This window comes from Strix aluco, chromosome 3 (assembly GCF_031877795.1).
Source record: "Strix aluco isolate bStrAlu1 chromosome 3, bStrAlu1.hap1, whole genome shotgun sequence".
NCBI classification, from domain to species: domain Eukaryota; kingdom Metazoa; phylum Chordata; class Aves; order Strigiformes; family Strigidae; genus Strix; species Strix aluco.
The window spans coordinates 37,344,341-37,357,422 of NC_133933.1; the positions used below are offsets into that span (position 1 = coordinate 37,344,341).

The 13,082-nt window shown below is 42.2% G+C and overlaps 1 protein-coding gene across 5 annotated transcripts in view; it reads right to left on the reverse strand.

Moving 5' to 3' along the window:
• Positions 1–13,082, reverse strand: part of DAAM2 (dishevelled associated activator of morphogenesis 2) — a 236,526-nt gene that overhangs the window by 178,379 nt on the left and 45,065 nt on the right. For 3 of the 5 annotated variants that reach the window (XM_074818119.1, XM_074818122.1, XM_074818117.1), the window contains exon 2: positions 9,911–10,049. The gene's annotated coding sequence lies outside the window, so the exon portion shown is untranslated. Of the gene's footprint in view, positions 1–1,065; positions 1,376–9,910; positions 10,050–13,082 lie in introns of those variants that run through there. The other 2 variants (XM_074818120.1, XM_074818121.1) reach the window with 2 other exon arrangements.

Genomic DNA, 13,082 nt, shown 5'->3' on the forward strand with positions numbered 1-13,082 from the left:
CCACACCATTATTGAAGTAACGTTTCTGTCAAAAGAGATTTCACACTTTCCCTCCCCTTCTTTATCCAGGCTGACCCCACAGCACATTTCAGAAAAGATAACAGGATCATAACCTGGCTCTAATTTCTAGAGCCGATCAACAGAATTTATGGTTTTCTTTATAACACAAAACATCACTTAACAAACAAACAAAACCAACTACCTCCACAACTTCAGGGAACAAAAATTAAACCCACCGAGTGCTCTAACTGGCTGCTCTGTACTGTACCGTTCTGCATGCGTGAACAATTTCTGGTTTAATTGTTTAAAACATCTTATCTCTGCTCGATTTTTCACTCGAGTTTGCACCAGCTCCCCGCTCCGGGGCGGGGGGGGGGGGGGGGGTTGGGGTACCGCCCGGTGCAGCAGCAGCGCCCCCTGTCGGGCCCCGAGGGAGCGGCACCGGACGCCCCGACACCCCCGGAGCGACAGACGCGCCCCGGGACACCGGGACCAACGCACACAACGTTTGCTCGGCAATACCTTGGCATCCAGATTGCCACTGATAACACGGTTTTAAAGAGGTTCTCATTCCTGCTGCCCACATCCCAGGGCGTTTTAAAGCTGTTTAACATGAGATTTGGTTTTGCTCTGGAAAAGTAAATGACAAGTCACTTCGAGCTTCTTGAAAGTCGTTGGTTTTGGTTTGGGTTTTTTTCTTTTTTTTTTTTTTTTTTTTTTCAAATCTCCCTCTTTAATCATCTCCGCGAGAAAAGCCAGTTACAACTCTTAGCAGCTTTCTTTCCCCCCACATATAAAAGCACTTGCCGGTTTCCCCTTTCCCAGTCCTGCAGCAAAGCGTCAAGCGAGGAAAGAGGATTTCAAAGTAGGAACACAAACACTGACAAATCCTCAAAGTTTTTTTTTTACGCTTTTATTTTGCCTCCATGTTTTCCCAGCTGCTCTGCTTAGAAGACAATAAAAAAAAAAAAAAAAAAAAAAAAAAAGGCCTGCAAAAAGCATTACAAATTAAGAGACTGGAAAACTGCAGCCCAAGGAGGAGGATGTGACTTTAGCTTGACTTACCAATTTTATCCAGCTGTATATTTTCCCACTTGCTTTTTACAGCAGCTGAGCTCAGTGCTCAGGAACGTCCAGCCCGTGTCGGGGAGCCAGGCAGAGCGCGGATCCCCACGCTGGATGCTGGGGAGGGAGCTGGGGGCGGGGGGGGAGCTGGGGTGGCGGCAGCTCCTGCTGCTGCTGCGGCGGCGGCGGCGCTCGCTCGGCCCCAGCCGCGGAACTGCTTCCCATTCCCAGCCCCGCTCCAGCGCGGCGGGCTCCGGGAGGCAGGGCCGGCCCCTGCGCCTCTGCTGCGCTTTCTTAAAGGGACCAGCTCCCGCCTGGCAGGAGCGCCCAAGAACCGGGAGCCACCGGGGCTGCCCGGGGCGGCGACCGGAGCCGGAGCGGCGGGAGGCGGGGCTCGCCGCGCCCCTCCCCGCCCCGCCCCGGGCGGGGAGCACCGCAACTCCACAGGGCTTCCTCCGTGCCCTGGGAACAAGAACACCGCTCTGCTACACAGCTTTTCATTCCAGGCTATCCGGTGTTGCGGGGTTTTTTTATGCTTTTGGCTTCCTTCCCACCCTCCGCGACGCAGGTGGGAATTAGGGCGCGGCGAAGCAGAGGCCGCGGGTTCCCCTGGGCCGTGGGCACCGGGTCCCACCTGCGGCAGGGTCTCCCGTGGGGTGCAGCGTGTCCACCAGCCCCGCGCTCGGTGCCACACGCCGGCCCCAGCCCACGGTCACCAGCGGCATTAGGATTAGGGATATCCCCTGGCAACTCGGATCGCTCTGACCTGAAGAGATTTTATTCCCTGTAATGGAGAAGATATGACTGAACTAAATAAAAAACCCTCGTTTCCCAGTTTTTCCTCTTCAGTCATTCTCCAGATAGCTTTAATCCCCTGTGAACCGCTGTTTCCAGCATGTTTTCTGACTTCACTTTCAACTATATCTGTTATTAACAGCCAGGTTAATATGGGGGAGTTGTCTGCCTCGTGTGTGTTGCTGTCCACAGTGGAAGAAACCGCATCCTCTGTTAAACAGTAATGCTGAAATGCAGAGATGGTAACACCATCTGCAAAATATCTCTCTCTCTCTCTCTTTTTCTTAACTCATGGAAATATATGGTTTGCTCTCTGTATGTGCAAGTCATTTGTTTTCATTACAATAACTGAACTCTCATGATGACAACACCAATCAACACATATCACAAGGCAAAGTCATATATATATAAATATGTATATATTTAATGGCACAACTAGAGAAAGCAAGTTACAGGGGAAAAATATCACCTTCAAACTGGCAGGTCAAACCAAAGAAGATGAGACCAAGTCACCACTGTTCTGTCCTCTGTGCCTTCACATGCACCAATGCACAATAAGCACAGAACAGGTACAAACTGCCATCAAGCCATGATGTCTTTCTCTTTCTTTGACTCTATAGTAAAAGGACATGGGTACAAACCAAAAGGAGAATCCAGCCCTTTTAATGCTAATAGTCCTTCGCAAACAGGCTCAGTAGGTATCTGCTAACTACTGGCATGTATACGTTCTACCCTGTAAGCAAAGTGGCCGTTTAGCCACATTACTAAATTATAATCTTCAGCACACTACAGCAGTATGCTTCTTTGTACTAAACCACAGGGACCCATCAGTGTTCCTCGAGCATGAGCTGTACTATGCTCCTGCCTTTCTCAGCATAAAGCCTGGGAAAGTTTTATATGATTTACACATGTGAACTACATGTGACGCACAGTAGAAGAGATTGTATAATTCCGTCAATCCTCCCTTCTGTTCACACGTTTGCATGGGTCTGTCAGTCCTCACTTCCCACTCGCATCTCTGTCTACTACTTTTTTCATCTCAACCTCCAAGTCCCTGTCCCTTTACTCCCTGTTTCCCCCTTCTGCATGCCAGGTACTTCTGCAGCTGATCTCCACCTTGCCAGCTCCACCTAACTGCCTTGGTCCCCCCTTCTCCCCTCTATCCTCTCAGTTTCTCATTGGAAGAAGAAAGAAGAGCTGAAAGGAGAGGTGGGAATGATTCACTGATTCCTTCTCTGGCTTTCCCCCCTGCCCTCTCCTTCCTTCAGCCAAGGTTCCAGAACCATAAACCTGGATCCAGCCCTAGAAACTAACCTGCAGCCGCAGGCCAAGGGACAAGGGTTAGGTAGACTCGCATTGTCAACACTATCTCCCTTCTCACTAGCACACTGTACCATTTATTATGATACAGTATAACCAAGATAAATGGTCCTTGTCCTGTTCATTAGTTAAAAGTTAACAAAACACTCATCTTTAAGACAAAGCTGGTCATCCATTTGATGCCTCAGCTAAGGTTATTCTGATATGTTCAAAACACGCAGAGTCTGTCTACAAGACAACAGGGTAAGGTGCTGCAGTGGATGGGGATTTGAATGGCAAAGACACCAATGATGGAGAGAAACCGGGGCCTGGGGGAAGATAAAGTGATGCTCTGTTGCTCTGCACACAAAAAGCAAGAACATACAAAACACCAGAAAGTGCCCAGTGGGAAACAGGCTTGTGCCACTGGACAGAATGATCTAACCACTATAAAAGTTAAGATGAAAAAATAGTATCTGCTGTTCCTTACATATGTTGTTCCTTACGCTCCTCATAATCCCATGTGAAAGCTTCCCCCCCTCTCACCACAGCATCTGGATGTTCCATTGACAGAGAATTGCCTAATGGTTACAGCACAACTCCTGGTTTCTATTACTGGCTGTAGGAGAAATGTGTGATATATTAAATAAAATAAAGGACATAGAATTCGAATTCTGCTGCATGCTTCGATATTTAGTCAGCAGTAAATGAAACTAGATAAATCACTGATTCTTTCTGTGACTTTGTTTCTCCAATAACAAAAAAGTACATTCAACTCTGGTCTTATATAATTCAATACTTGTATTAGTAACAGCCTGGGATGAAAGATGCCAGAGAAGCCAGCTTTTTATTATTAAATACTGAGCTGCAGATACCTCAGTGAAAACTGAAAAGTGTTTCAGTTTGCAGAAATGTTTGATTCTGCAGAGCAATCCTCTTGCACAAAAGGTGACATTTAATAGGACTTATTTTGGTGTCTTGACTCACAGGGAACAGCACAACCAGAAGTCATCGCAAATAAAGAAAAAAGGTATGTTTCTCTTTCTGAACAGTGTATCACATAAGATCTACATCCCAAGACAGCACAAATAGACTTACAAAGGCAGCTCCTTCTGAATTTAGGAATAAGACAATTAAAGAAATCACCTGCTGATTTCTATAGGCATTTTTAGACTCTGATGACCAAGGTCAAAACCAAAAAGCTATAGTATTATCTATGTATAAGGATCCTTAATAGTAATGAATGAAAAGACAAGGGGAAAGGGACTTACAAAAACAAATAGATTATTTGCTGCTCAAAACAGATTCCTTATAGAACACAGAAGCAAAAGCCTCTGTGAGATGTTGCTCCACCTCTGGAGATATAAAATGTTTGTTAGATCCCTTGTCAAAACAAAAGGACATGGGTATATTAATCTAACAACAAAAGTGCCCATTGTGAGAGGAGACCCAGTGCCAGGCTGCCTGCTCCATCTGACAATGAGATTAAACACGATGGCTCTGTGACCTTGGCTGCGTGCCTTGCCTGACACCACCACCCAGTGCAGCTATAGGGTCAAAGACAGCTATAGGGTCACCACAGGCTACAGAACTAGCAAGACTCTTATAACCTCCCTACAGAAACTGTGCCTGCTCACCTCTCAGTCTCTGAAATACCACACAATGTTTTGAGCAGCTCTTGAGCATGACACGAGAGCAATACTACTACTATACACTCACATCTGATGTAACACAGTGATGGAACCATCGCTATCCTTACTTATCAAAGGGCCACAAGCAATTCTGTTCCCTGTCACCAAGGGGCTGAAATGAGACATATATAGTCAACACAATACAGACATGCATATATGTTCTTTTAGTTAATATCATTTTTCTAAAATTATCTCTATCTTTGGGCTTAAACTGCACCATCAGATCTAAGGGCTGGATTCTACTCCCACTGACTTCCAGATTAATAAGGATGGAACTATGATCCAATTCAGGGATATAAAAGTTTCAGATTAAAGCTTTTCAGTCCTAACCCACATATTTAATGTGTCGATACAGCAGTTTGAGAACTTGCTTTGAACTTTAAAAAAGTAGGGATCTGGACAATGGTCATTTGAAATAATGTTCATTATTAATCAAAAATTAAAACTATTAATGCCACAAGATTGGTTTCCATTTGGTGGATCATAATGCCTGTACATACCTGTGTGTGCATGTATGCATGTATGCATTTACACATGTGCATGCATGCAGGTGTTTGAGTGAAACTGAGACAGAATTTATTGCTATTATGGTTAGCTTGTATCTGATGTGTTTTTAGTGTACTTCTTTTTCTACAGCTTTCCTGACACCATGGAAAAATATATTTTAGTTAGCTGACACTACAAACCAAGCACAAACATTTATTTTTGGTGGACTTACTTTCTTGGTTGAAAAAAAATGGTTAAAAGTAAATAAATTGGTTCCTAGAACCTAAGTCTTATCAGATCTGTAATAGTTGTGCAGTTAATGAAAGTTACAACTTTCAACATGAAGATAAGGTTCCTTGACAATGCCCTAAATCAACATACTAGCTATCAAACTACTTCTACCAATTGTTCTTAAATAAAAATATTTGTTTTCCATATTGTAAAAACAGCCCACACCACAGAATTTACGTCAACTACAACTACATTCAAATCTGTATCCATCATAGTAAGATGTAAGATGTTGATTTGGACCATCCTGGAGATAGCACATTCGGTTTTACCCTTTTCCTTGTGTTTTTCCTGTTCACAGATCCTCTTTCATTGGCTTCAAGGCCATTACAACCTTCTCTCCTGTATTGGTTAAGACTTAGTGAGTAGTCTGCACACACTGTTTGCTGACAAGAGAACACACAGGCTTGAAAGAAAAGCCATCAGTATTTGCTGCAACTCAGGTAATGGCTATGGAAAGAGGAAAAAGACATTTGCTCTTCAGAAAGGAGAAAAGATTTATAAGCTTTTAGAAAGTGAAAGTCAGAGATTACTCCAACTGATGAGAAAAAGAAAAAAAAATGTGGAAGTTTTACAGGAATTGTCTCATTTCTCGCTTTAGTTTTGCTTGGTATTTCTCAAACATTTTGAAAGTACAACTGTTTTCAGATAACAGCCCAACTCAAACCCAGATGCCTGAAGGCAAGAGAGACAGAATCAGCCAGAATTAGATTAAATTTCCCATTACCAAAACATTGATCATCTGCCAGCAATTAAAGGTAGTTAGCAGTCCCTGGCTACTATAAACATTTGTAGCCAGCAACTTCACCATGGCTTCATTTGCCTGCCTTGAAGAAATTTGGGTTGTGTTCACATCTAACACCTCATGACCATTTTGAACCTATTCATGATACTTTCTCAGGGATAACAGACCAGAGTTTTAGACAAAAAGCAATTCAGCTGAACATCAGATCCTTTCAGTTTCTTTCTGCTTTTCAGTTAGCAAAATAGAGGGCACTGATTTGTAAAATGGAGTATTCCTCTGCTTTCCCCATCATTTTTGAATGCTTCCTTCCATTTTGTATGTATCTTCTCATCTTCCAGGGAAATAATTTTTATAAAATTGAAAATCTATGTTCTGGCAAATGGTCCCTTTACAGAAAGGTGCGGTATGGAGACAGGTGATCTGCATCACAAACATTACCAACCACATATTGTTGGCTAGATCTACTAAATATCTGAACTAAGGAGGGGTGCAGTGAGCTTGTCCCTAGGCAGCTGTTCCAACAAAAGCCTGTATAATAACATTCCTCAACATTTTCCATTTGAAAGGGTTTTTTGCCTTTTTAAAAAAAATCCAGAGACCACCTTGGGCTGCACTGCAACATAGGCTTTCACTAATAACAATTTTAAAATTAGTTTGGGCTCTGAACGGTCTGGGGTTTTTTCCTTTTATTCCCCCAATTTATGTGCATGGATTTGTTTAGCTGCATGGTGGGGAGGGGCACGTGAGCTTTTTTAAGTTTAGGAAGTGTTTGGGAAATGCCTGATGTTGTATTGACCGTCATTTATTTAGCAATTATCTAGATCAACATGTCTTGTTCCAACCTAGAATAGGGCATTAATGCAGTCAGAAATAAAGTCAGTATCTAGCTATGAGCACACAGAACTCCATGACTTCCAGAAAAATCAAAGCAATGTCTATACAAAGGATTAAGGAAAAGCAAAGGCAAAAAGGGGAAGGTTATTTCCACTTCTTATTCTGATACAGAGTCCTGGCGAGATCTTTTACTCTGGTTGACTTCCAGTTAGCACAAAACTAGAGTGAAGAATTAATGGCAGTTTTTAAACTGCCCTCGTGACTCTGTGGTCTATAAGCTGATCAAGGTACGTTAAGACTCTGATGCCAACTTAGAGCAGCCTTGAGGTTTTGTAAATGATACGTGGCTACTCATGGATCCTGAAACAGCTGTTTAGCAGGCAGGGAGCTCCAGCTAAATATCCTCTTCCTTACAGTACTGGTGACTATCACACTGGAGAGCTATCACACTGCTCCTGTTTTACATAGGAAACTCACTTCCTTTGAAAGTGACTTCAAGGTTGTCAGTTCTGAATGCTTCTGAGTGCTCTGTAGCATCTCAGTGGAAAAAAATAGCTGGAGCAACAAGCCCTGCCTCCATCTGTGGTGCTGGGCAGGGGACAATATTTGCTTACTGTGTATTCTTTGCAGAAGAGCTAGAAGGATTAGTTACGGTTGGTGTGGCTTGCTAAACTCCGATTATTCATGTCCTCTGAAGTTTACATGCAAACTAATTAGCAGCACAGATCCCTTAGTAAGAAGCTGAAGTCAATTAGGGAGGCAGCTGACCTTATTATAGCAATTAATTGCAAATGACATTTAGCCATTGCACCACTATTAACCCACCCTGATTTTTCTTAGGCATAACTTCCATCACATAGAATCTGTCCTATTTTGTGACACACACTTTCCTGGAGAATACTTGGCTTTCTTTCCAGGAATTCCTGTATGCTTATGAGTCCTGGAAATGGGACAAAGTTCCTATGGAAAGGTGGCTCTCCTTACTTCTAAGCAAAGGATGCTGAATTGCTCTCTTGGAAATCTGCTTGACTGTGAGGGTGAGGACAGGGGAGAAGAGAGGTGTAAGCCATCTTTGTTGTACTTGACGAGACGGTTCAGTTCACTGGGAATGCAGAGCACCTATGCTCCAGTGGGGTGCTAAGTAGCACATGTGTGATCACCAGAAAGATTGAGTTGCTCTGGGGACAAAAAATACATTGCGCTCTCTGTGAAGCAGTTGACTGGGATATGAAGAGGGACACACCCAGATTCTGCAAGGTTTCATTCCATCGTGGTAGTCTAAGCCAGGAGGAGACTTGGCGTATGCCAAGAGAGCAGCACATATTTAACTGGGTAGGGGCCCTGATTCTATGCAAGATGTTCACGCACAGAGACTGGGCTCCTAAAATCATTGTTTGCTCCTGAACCACTGCACGTGCCAAAGAAACTGGCCACCTTGAGGGATGTAGCTAATCAAGAATGAACTAGTTAGTTTTCCAGAAGACTTCAAAGATGGAAAAATGGAAATGTTTTAAAATTATGGGGAGTAAATGTGTTCCTCTTGCATACACATTCATACACAGCTAGAGAACTGGAGCTGTGAGCAAAACATCATACTTTGTTTCACATAACAGAATCTGAAGTTTAGCATTTGTATTTTTCGTACTGACTGTCTGTGAGGTTCTAACTGCTGTGGTAACTATTTAGAATACTGACAGAGGGAATGATCGTGCCTACAGAGACAACTACAGGAAACTTACTGCTCAGTTCAGCAGAAGTAGGACTGAGCTTGAGCCCCAACAACTGATTCACCACTGCCCTGATGCTTGGTGTACTCATTTACGTCAGTGTAAAGCATGCACCATCTTAACTCAGCCACACTTTACACTCACACTGCACTCATGTAAATACTGATGCAGAGTGCGTAACAGTAAGGCACTGGGTCACGTGACTTCGCAGCATTTTGGATCCCATAAAGTAGAAATACCATGGAAAGAAAAGGTTTCACGCTATTTTGTCTCTGTGATTGCTGCAAGCACTACAAGAGAAATAGAAAGGACACTGAAAATGATGAGACATTAGGTGTAATTATACTTCATGCACAAATTGAATGCACGAGCTCATCTTAATAGACTAAAGCCTGAAGGATTCTAAATTGCACCAAGGAGGAAGACACTGACACTCAGTTTTCTTCTAATTGGTGGCTGCTCTAGAAGAATGAAGGACAGAAGAAAGAAAGAAAGAAGAAAAAAGGAGCATAAAATCAAGAACATTACTAAACTACCATTTCCAATAAGCATATTTACTAACTTACAAGAAATGCCTCCAGTTTAGACTAATTATAATCAAAACCAAGTTAATATGCTGGCCCTCAGACTGAGTAACAGCGTGACTAACACTTGTAGCACAGCCTGGATACAAGTTCTGTTCTGTTGAAATGGTGATGGGGTAAAGAGAACAGATGGGGTAGGAGGTTACAATTTTTATGCTGTTAGGATATATGTTGCTTCTAAACACACCTCATTTGTCTGTAACTGGGGACAGTGAGGCCCTGTTTGCTGTAACCTTGCTCTGAAGTTGAAAACCACCTTGCAATAGGTGGAAGATTCCTCTTGCCTAGTGTGGGTAGGTAACATTACACAAGTTTAAGAGAACTAAAGTGATACCTAAATCCTGTTCCCTGGTATTCTGTTCCTCTCCCATTCCCCACATGCAAATCAGAACTAACCTGGATGATCTATGTAGTTTCTGGTATGCTCTTCTCTCTCTCTCTGTAGGTTTCTGTGTCCAGTTCAGGTCCTCACCACGTAGGAAGAGCCCACCTTCAGATGACTTAGTACAGCTGTTTTGACTGTAGAGATGGTCTTCTGGAAAAACAATTGCAAACAAACAGTTCCTTTTAACTTTCTATCAATGTAAAACATATCTCCAATGTTTTGTCACTTTCAAAAGAAATTACAGAAGAAATACGTACAGAGCTTCCTGTATGGTCTCCATTATCTTCAGGACAGGGCTGGTCTTCAGTGTTTTGATGAAATCACTTTGTCTTAAACTAGAATGATATGAAGCACATGCTTGTCGCTAAGCAAGAGAAGATGCAGGTAGTAGGTACTATTTGGGCATGTAAAGGCAAGAAAACACTTAAAGGCTTCTTTGCTGAAGCACTTAACAGTGCTCTTAATAGACTGTTGAATCAAACCCAATATGAGTATTTCACATGTACCATTATATCTTTAACACCGATTGCATGTGCGTTGTTGATTGGTTACTCTAAACATTAACTTTGAGTATGGGGATCATAAGTGATCACTGATAGAGAAAAAGAAACTAATTTTTCTGCAGATTAACACAAAGATTAATACAAAGATGGTTTTCAGCTGACATAGAACTATTGGCTCTGGCTTCTTTGTATCAGCTGCTCTAGACAGATGACTTCCAGGATTTAGGAGGAAATCTGTTATGAATTATTTACTTTTATCATTCAGCTAATTTACTTGTTGTTGGGGTTTTTTCATTATTTTTTATTAAAGCCAAATGATTGTGCTCCAGGACATTCCACAAATGCTGCTGTACTATCGTTTTAGGAAATACCATTAAAGCGACCTTTTCCTTGTTTGCTTCCCATGGCATTTAACTAAGCTGGTTTAAGAGAAACATAATTAAGATTGTCAATTCCTCCATGGGTGCCTTAAGATTATTCATAGAAACTGTACTCTTTGGGGGATAACAGAAACACAAGGCCTTGTTTTCCCTTCATTAACCCCATTTTCCACAGAAGTAACAAGATTAACACAGGTCTATCGACACTGGGCAAATTCGGGAGTCTATTTTTTGCCCCCTTTTTTTTTTTTTTTTTGGTAAGAATTTGATACTAGGGAAAGACACCACATTAGAAACATTAGAGAGTGAAGTCCTCTACCCAGTCTTAAATTATATATAGCACAGGAAGCAAGTCTACCACTCCCCCTCCAAATCTTTCACCACAATTCCTGATTTTTGCTCTAGCATAACTTATTTTAAGAGAAGTGGGACAGCACATCCCAAATAATACTTGGGCCAAAATAGTAAGTTCCAGCTGTGATCAGAGTTCTTGAGCTGCTTTGACTCGTTTATGAGAAAAAAGCAGATTAAAGTATCACAGAGCACAGAACAGTTGAGGTTGGAAGAGAGCTCTCCAATCTCGCCACTCAAAGAAGGGTCAAGTAGAGCAGGTTGCCTGGGGCCCCATCCAGTCAGGTTTTGAGTATCTCCACACACGGAGCCTGGTTACCCTAGGTCTCTCTGATAAAGGTTATCTCCATTCATTCTCTACTTCATGATTCAGTCTGTCCTTATATTCCCTAAAGACCTATCCTTAGTTATGCAATTCACATGACATTACATCTTTTCATCCCTGAGTCTTAAACGTAAGGTAGCTTACCCTACGACACTCGGAACTGTAACAATTTTTCATTTTGATCAGCTGAATCTGAATTTGAACATGTGACCAAATCTCTGTTTAGCCACTTGTAATAACTATAATCTTACTTATCAAGCAGGCCTACTTATTTCTATAGCACTATTTTTGCTATGGAGCACTGGCTGCTTGATTCCACATTCACGTCTGCATCTGTCAGTGCCGCAGCATCTCACTACGCAATGAAGTGATCCTCGTACATTTTTCAAAAGCTTTCTGTGAACATTTTAGCCACGTCAACGTGTGGTCACATAACTAAACCCTGTCCTGACTAGTGACAGCGTTTCCACAATAGCTGATGTCCTCTAAAAGAGGGAAAATGAAGGCAAACATGAATAAATAGAGGAATCAACAAAGTAAAGTGGCAGAAATAAAAGTATTTGATGATACCAAGTAGGTATGTGGCTTTTTTACTGGCATGAGCTGAGTCACTCACTCATGGCTCAACCACTTATGAATCATGTGGTCATCCGAAACACACAGAAATAAAAACTTTATAGCACCTTACAGCTGTATTCATTCATTCATTCACTCACTTTCTTTGTCTTACAGGTCTATAAAACCCATTCTTCATTTTCAGCCAGTGGTACAGCCACTGGTATTTCTACTAATTAATCCGGATAGCTGGAAAAATACACCAATTTTCTTTTGTCTTGAGCTACTCAATCCATAATGAGACATTTCATTTGAGACTGAAGCTCTGTAGGAGGAGGCTAGATTTAATGTAAAGAGGAGGGAGACTGATGTCAAGATTCTCTACCCACTTCTCCTCTTAACTCTTTGATGCTGCTGAAAAAATTGCATGGAGCTAATTTTTCGAAAGGGCAAGAAGAGTTTGCCTTGGGAAGTGTGTTATTATTTGTCCCCAGCTGAATTGTGCAGTGAATTTGAGAAGTTATGATTCTAGAAGTGACATTGAAAGGGAAGACTGTGCAGTAAAATGGGGTAGTGAAAACAATGGTACTGCATTGCACAGTGCCTTTTGTCAACAGCACATGCGTTCACTTTGACTGTAGTCCTGAAAAGTAAGGAAACCTAGTGCCTGGCCTTTTCACGTTGCAACCTAGTTTTTCCTCTTGCTTAATTTCCGGGTGAGTCAAATGGGGCCAATAGTGAATATTTTTTGTTGCCTTCAGGTAGGCCTTGTCGTGTAGAGAGAAATACATGCTACCTGCTGTGTACATAGTAGTACTCTTGTACTACGTTTTCTGTGTTTCTCTGACTTGACTTTCCTTTCTTATTAAAACATTTGCACCAGTTTCTGACTGTTTGTTCTTGAAGTCAGAGGCCTCTGTTGTTCCCGGCACTGTGAGTGCCACAGCACCCCATCTTCCTGATGGCAGAGGGAGAAGATACTGATACTGTTCAGCTCAGTTCAGGTTAGGCAATAGGTACAGCAAGGTTTGTTCATAAAAAAGATGAAATAACACTGCAGATCTGATTG